The 6,829-nt window shown below is 41.4% G+C and overlaps 1 pseudogene; it reads left to right on the top strand.

Moving 5' to 3' along the window:
* Window positions 1–5,053: 5,053 nt before the first annotated feature.
* Window positions 5,054–5,594, top strand: LOC138375345 (obg-like ATPase 1 pseudogene; annotated as a pseudogene).
* Window positions 5,595–6,829: the final 1,235 nt, after the last annotated feature.

Here is a 6,829-nt window from a genome sequence, read left to right as displayed (position 1 = left end):
ACCCCTAATTTCTAAACCAAAAACTAATATCCCATTTTCTACTAAAATAAATGGGCAGATGATGCCTCCTCTCCCTTAGAATGCAACATTTTGCTGTCATTCTTTCCTAAATCACTATTGATTTTCTTCTCTTTACAGATGGATCTTATATTTGCTAATGGTTTACTGCTTGCCAGGCACAATACTAGACACTTTTCGGATATTTTTATACATTTCCTATTCTCGCAGCTATGCAATATAGATATTATCATCTCCATTTTGTAGATGGAAACTTGAGGCTTAAAGAATTGTAGTATTTTGTTCGAGATCATATAACTAGTAAGTTGGTGAACAAATCTGAGCTTGGATCTAACTTCCAAGTCTGGGCATTTGTCATGAAACTATGTTGCCTAGTTTAATTTGGCCTCCCTCCCTCTCTTCTTTCTTTCCATACATATTTACTCTAACTGTGTCACTAGGTGCTGGAGTATAGGCTGGGAATAAACCAAGTCCTGCCCTCATCAAGTTTACATTTGAGTTACCATTGTGTGTCTCTACATTAGCAAATTTGTACATGTATGTGTGCCAGTTGGTGATAAGTGCTGAAGCCCACCCTCCCATCACCCCCCCACCCCCACAAAAGGCAGCAAAATGTGAGGAACAGGCAGTGCTGGGAAGGAGGTTTGCTACTTTTTATAGGATACATGTAAATATATGTAGTTCAAGACCCACACATTTGCTATTTTTTTTTTTTTTTTGGAGACAGAGTCTCACTCTGTTGCCCAGGCTAGAGTGAGTGCCGTGGCGTCAGCCTAGCTCACAGCAACCTCAAACTCCTGAGCTCAAGCGATCCTCCTGTCTCAGCCTCCCGAGTAGCTGGGACTACAGGCATGCACCACCATGCCCGGCTAATTTTTTCTATATATATTTTTAGCTGTCCATATAATTTCTTTCTATTTTTAGTAGAGATGGGGTCTCGCTCTTGCTCAGGCTGGTCTCGAACTCCTGAGCTCAAACGATCCGCCCACCTCGGCCTCCCAGAGTGCTAGGATTACAGGCGTGAGCCACCGCGCCCGGCTGCTATTTAACAACCATTTAAAAATCTCTCCATCCCCCTCTCTTGCACATAAATCTTTATTAAAGTGACACATAATTTGTCATTTATGTCATTATTTTCTCTGTCTGTTCTAAATGCTTTTAATGAATATGAAGCAATATTACAGGCCCTTCTGTGGAATGCTTCTCAGATCTAACCAGTGCAGCCCGTTGGTAAGACAGAGCTGTGTTGACTGCCTACCACGGTAAAGGAGAAGGCTGCCTCCACAGAGTTTCCATAGGGTCCCCAGGGAGAAAGGCAAGGCCAGAATTTATTGAGAATTTGAAGTTTGGCTTAGGGTGGGGCTTTCAAAGCATGAGCTTGGTTAGGGTTGGTAAGGATCAGGTTTAACAGTGTAGGATCAGTGAAGACAGCAAAGCAAGACATTTGAGGCAAGGCGTTCAAGAATCTTACGGGAATCATAAACCAACTGTTGATGCTTCCTTGTGAAGAGCTGATGGGTCTTTCCAGAACTTCCAGTAATGAACAATCAAGTCATTCACCAGGTCAAGAGCACCCTGGTACTCTTACTAAAGTTATGCTAATCAAGGTATGCTAATAAAGCCATAAGACAAAGGGATAGTTAAGTCACATTAAGGTAGACACTGATTATATAAATTGAATACATAGCAAAACCAGAAGGAAGATACCTTCGTGTGACTCCTATAAATCATAATGTGGACAAATCTTGAAGTTTTGGAAAAGTTGGGGTTGGAAACTGTACGAAGTGTCATGATCAGAAATGATTGTCAGTTGCAAATTTGTTTTCTCTATTTTCTGTTCTGAAATTTCAGAGGTGTTTTGACATCCATTCTTTTTGTCATCTTGCTCCACTGTCAGGACAAAAATTGTGTTTCTGACCCATCTTAAATCCGTACAGATAGATTATATGAAAATATATTGTTCTATTTGCCTAAAGTGGCTGTGTTTCAAGTAGGGGATATGCTAGGCCAAAATGTTCATTCTTTGCAACTTTGCAATTCAGCATTTGATCATGAGGTCTTCACTCTTTACTTTTTTTTTTCCTTTTCACACCCGGGCTCCAATTTTACACACTGCTTCATATAGATGTGGTCTTTTTATGATAGTGGCAGTGGTTAGAAAGGGGTGAGGAGGTGGAATGGAAAATGCTTGTCTGGCAAGGTCCCCAAAATACTTTTAAAAACTCTCTGGCCAACTTGGAGACATGGACCATCATTCATGTGTGGCAGACTGGGCCATTCATCCTCACGGATGCATCGCAGCTGCAGCACAGCTGTCAGGCCAAGGAAGTCATAAATCTTCCTGCATGTTAACATTCACACTTAATTAATACTCACAGGTAAAGCTGTCTTTAAAGGGAGATGATGCGATAGAATAAAGTTTGAGAAGCAGATAATAAAGGTGGTGTGTGAAAGTAGTATTTCTGGATCAATCCGGTTTGATTGCTAACAATATGATCATCTGTTGATATTTCCCATGATTTGCTTTTTAGAAGGGCTCTTCTGTGGTTCTGATTTGGGATTTTCGAATGCTTGTCTTAAAAGACTAGACATCACTTATCTTTTCTTTGGAAAAGGTAAGAGAACAAACTTAGGCCTATCAAATTTCTCATGCAAGATTTTAGGACTTTTACTCCCCTTTCCTGACATCCATCAGTTTAATGGAAGCCCCAGACAGAGTCTTATGGGCATTGGGCTATGACAATACCCAGAGGCTGTGATTTCTAAATGGTCCTTGGACTCAATCAAAGTCAAGTTGACTCAGCAGCACTGAGCTATGCAGGCATTAATAATCCTTTGAATATTTCACCCTGCACTTCTACATGTTGAAAGACAACCTAAATGATGACCTTCGCTGAAGCCCCTAAGGCAACCCAATTTAGATAATGAACAGCCCAAGGAGGTATCAGAGAAAACAAACAAACAAACAAAAAAAACACACAGTACATCCAGAATAGTCTTATTTTGGTTGTGTTTAGTGTGTGATATGCTTCTGAGATTCACTGCGGGTGATGGGAAAGAAAGCTTTATTTAACCTCTTACCTGCATACTGGTCATCTTTAGAATCAGTCAAGGGGACACACCTGATTACATGGCACTCTAGGGCCTTGGTCTCCAACCCCATGCCATGGACTGCTGCAGGTCCGTGGCCTGTTAGGGACCAGCTGCACAGCAGGAGGTGAGTGGTGGGCGGTGACAGAGGGAAGCTTCATCTGTATTTGCAGCTGCTCCCCATCACTCGTCATCCCCCCACCATGTCCATCCCCTGCCCCAGTCCGTGAAAAAATTGTCTTCCATGAAACCAGTCCCTGGTGCCCAAAAGGCTGGGGAGCAAAGCTCTAAGGAATCCCTAAATGTTACTCTTCCCCAGGTCATGTCTTCCCCCAGGGATGATCTCATAATATTTGAGTAACTTGTAGCCAGAGTAACATGCGAATAAAGTGGTCCAGCAATGTCTCATCTGGATGAATTTATTTTCTTCTCCAGGCTACAGTGAAGGTACCTTTCCTCCCTTCCAGGCCTAAAAGTCTCACCGTTAGCATGTCAATATCACCACAAGGCTGCTTAAGCAATTCCTCTATCTGATTTCAGCTTCCTGTTAGCTCCATGAGCAAGAATGGGTTGCTTTCTCTCCCCAAATTAACCTTGGAAAATCTACACGAAAACTGGCTGTGCTTGTAAAGAAAAACGAAACTGATTCCAATCTACCCTATGCAAAGGTGGACTCCAGATAATGACCTGAATGTAAAAGGTATGTATTCAAATTTAATAGAAGATACTGTATGAGAATAGCTCCTTACATAAGGCTGGGAAAGAGCTTCTTATATCTTCACAAAGCATCTACCATAAAGCAAAAACTAAGGATTTCCATTCAATGAAATGTGCCATGGACAAAGAAGTGACAGATATTGAGAAATTATTTGACAATGCCTAAAACTGACAAAGGACAAAACCTAGACTACATAAGGAACTAGGAATTTCTGCAAAGCAACCAGAAGAAAATAGGAACTCTAACATAAAAAAAGAAATAGGCTAAGAATACAAATAGGAAATTTACAGAAGGGAAAAAAACCCCCAAAGGTTAACAAACACCAAAGAGTTGATCCAATTCATCATTCATCAAAATTATAATTTAACAATAACTTGGCACTCTGGCAGGAAATGATCAAATTAAGTATGCATATTTCTAGTATCCAGGAATTCTCTTCCTTGGTATTTCCCAAAAGGAATTCACTCGCAGGCATACAATGGAACATTCATGAATATTCATCATAGCATTGTTTGTGGGAGTTGGAGGCAATCAGGGTGTTCACCACTGGGGTAGAGGACAGGTATAATGTTTTTTATGTCTGCTATGGAATGCAGGGCACTGACAGTTGCGGTGCACTGAATGTTCACACACAGCAATGTGGGCCATCCCCAAAAACAGAGCTGAGTAACTAATATAAGAAAGAATTGCCGGGCACAGTGGCTCACACCTAGCCACTTTGGGAGGCTGAGGTGGGAGGATTGCTTGAGGCCAGGAGTTCCAGACCAGCCTGGACAGCATAGCAAGACCCTGTTTCCACAAAAAAAAATTTTAAAGAATTAGCTGAGTGTGGTGGCTCATGCCTGTAGTCCCAGCTACTCAGGAGGCTGAGGCAGGAGAATCATTTGAGCCCAGGAGTTTGAGGTTCCAGTGAGCTATGATGACACCACTGCACTCTAGCCCAGGTGACAGAGCGAGACCTTGTCCCAAAAAAAAAAGAAAAAAAAAAAAAAAAGCCAGGAAAGTGCATAAATTCAAGGCCAAGCACAAACCACATGGGGGCACTTTTCCCTCAGTGAAAGTGAAGATCCATCCTCTGGCTGGTTCTGCCACTGCCGCTGTCGTAGGTGCAGCTCCGCAGAGGACCTGGGCTCTCGCCTCCTTCCTCCTTGCCTCCGACTGAGGGCAGGACCTGCCTCTCACTGCCACTGGGACCCCGAGTCATCAACGGCCCCGGGCACGAGCACGATGCCCCCCAAAAAGAGAGGTGATGGAATGAAACCACCCCCAGTCATTGGTAGCTTTGCAACCTCACTGAAAATTAGTATTGTTGATTGCCAAATGTTGGGAAATCTACCTTCTTCAATGTATTAACCAACAGGCTTCAGCAGAAAACTTCCCATTCTGCACTGTTGACCCTAAGGGAGCAGAGTACCTGTGCCAGGTGAAAGGTTTGACGTTCTTCACCAGTACCACAGACTAGCAAGGACAATTCCTGCTGTTCTGAATGCAGTGGACACCGCTGCCCTTGTGAAAGAGGCTCACAGAGGGCAGAGCCAGGGAAATGCTTTTTTATCCCATAATTAGTGCCAGTGATGGGAGCGTTCCTCTAACACGTGCTTTTGAAGATGATGCTTTCACGCACGTTGAGGGAAATGTAGATCCTATTCAAGGTCTAGAAATGATACATGAAGCGCTTCAGCTTAAAGATGAGGAAATGACTGGGCCCACCGGAGATAAACTAGAAAAGCTGGCCGTGAGAGGAAGAGATAAAACACTAAAAACCTGAATATGTAAGTAAAAATTTGCAGCTTCTTTAGATATTTGAGAGTTTATTTTTTTGATGAAGAAATTTTTAAATAAGGCACATAAAATATCAAAAAAAAAAAAAAGAGAGAGAGAGAGAGAGAAAGATCCATAATGTTAGAAAAAGAACCCAGGGAACATAGTGAGAATGTTCGGTCTCACTCTACCGGGGACTTTCTGACACCACAATTAATTGCCAACACCTGGACTAATTTCTCCAGGTGTAATTTGTCTCCACGAGGGGCCAAGCTTTAAAATTTTGCAATGCATCAAACAGAGCAGAGAACGTAAAGTTGAAAAAACTAGTCATCCAAATTTTAAAATCATCTCTGAAATGATATGAAATGGTACAATACTAGTGCAATGCTGTATTTGTTTCTTCAGATTTCTCAGAAGTGCTTTATATGTCTATACTTTAAAAATATTAAATATTTAAACTCTTCTCTCTTAAAAAAATCTTCCTCAATCCTAAAATGCTAGGTTCTTGGAAAGCTCTACTTTATTTCTTCCTAAAGCTGTGATTTTGGGTTCTGGTTTTGCTATTGAAAAGGATCTCAAGTTCACCACTTGCAAACAAATGAAATAAAATAGCACAATAAAAATTTTTTGGAGTATGGCTGCAAATAAGAAGGTCAATTTAAGAACATAATGGCCCTAAAGAATATCTTACAGAGAGATTTAAAAATGCTAAAATGTGTATTATTTCATTTACTATGAATAAAAGTAGTTAGGGCAGATGCGTTATCTTGAATTCAGAAAAAGACAAATCTTTTAAGCAAAAGTTTCAAGGGAAGAATTGGTATTTGAAGTAGATTTTGAAAAATGAGTACACTTTAAGTGGCGAAAGGGTCATTGAAGGCTGAAGGAACAATTTGAACAAAAGTTCAGAAACACTACACATGAAGACATGTTCGGGGAAAAATGAGTGGTCCTGTTCATTAGGTGATAAGATTGACCATAACTAGAAACACCAGTACAATACATAGCAAGTACTTGGCACGATTCTAAGTGCCTAACATAATATATATTAACTCATTCAATCTTTACATGACCCTAAGAGGAGGTTTTTTAAATGAAGAAACTGATCCATCAAGGGGGGGGGGGGACATCTGAGCTGACAGAGGTATTAAGGGACAAGCCCAGGATGATGCCGAACCCAGGTGCCCGGATCCTGATGCTAACTAGGGAGTGTAGTTTGGGTGTCGATTGTGAAGTGTC

The sequence above is a fragment of the Eulemur rufifrons genome, chromosome 25, assembly GCF_041146395.1.
Source record: "Eulemur rufifrons isolate Redbay chromosome 25, OSU_ERuf_1, whole genome shotgun sequence".
NCBI lineage: Eukaryota > Metazoa > Chordata > Mammalia > Primates > Lemuridae > Eulemur > Eulemur rufifrons.
Note: the sequence above shows the minus strand (reverse complement) of the source record. Positions and strands in the feature narration are given on the sequence as shown.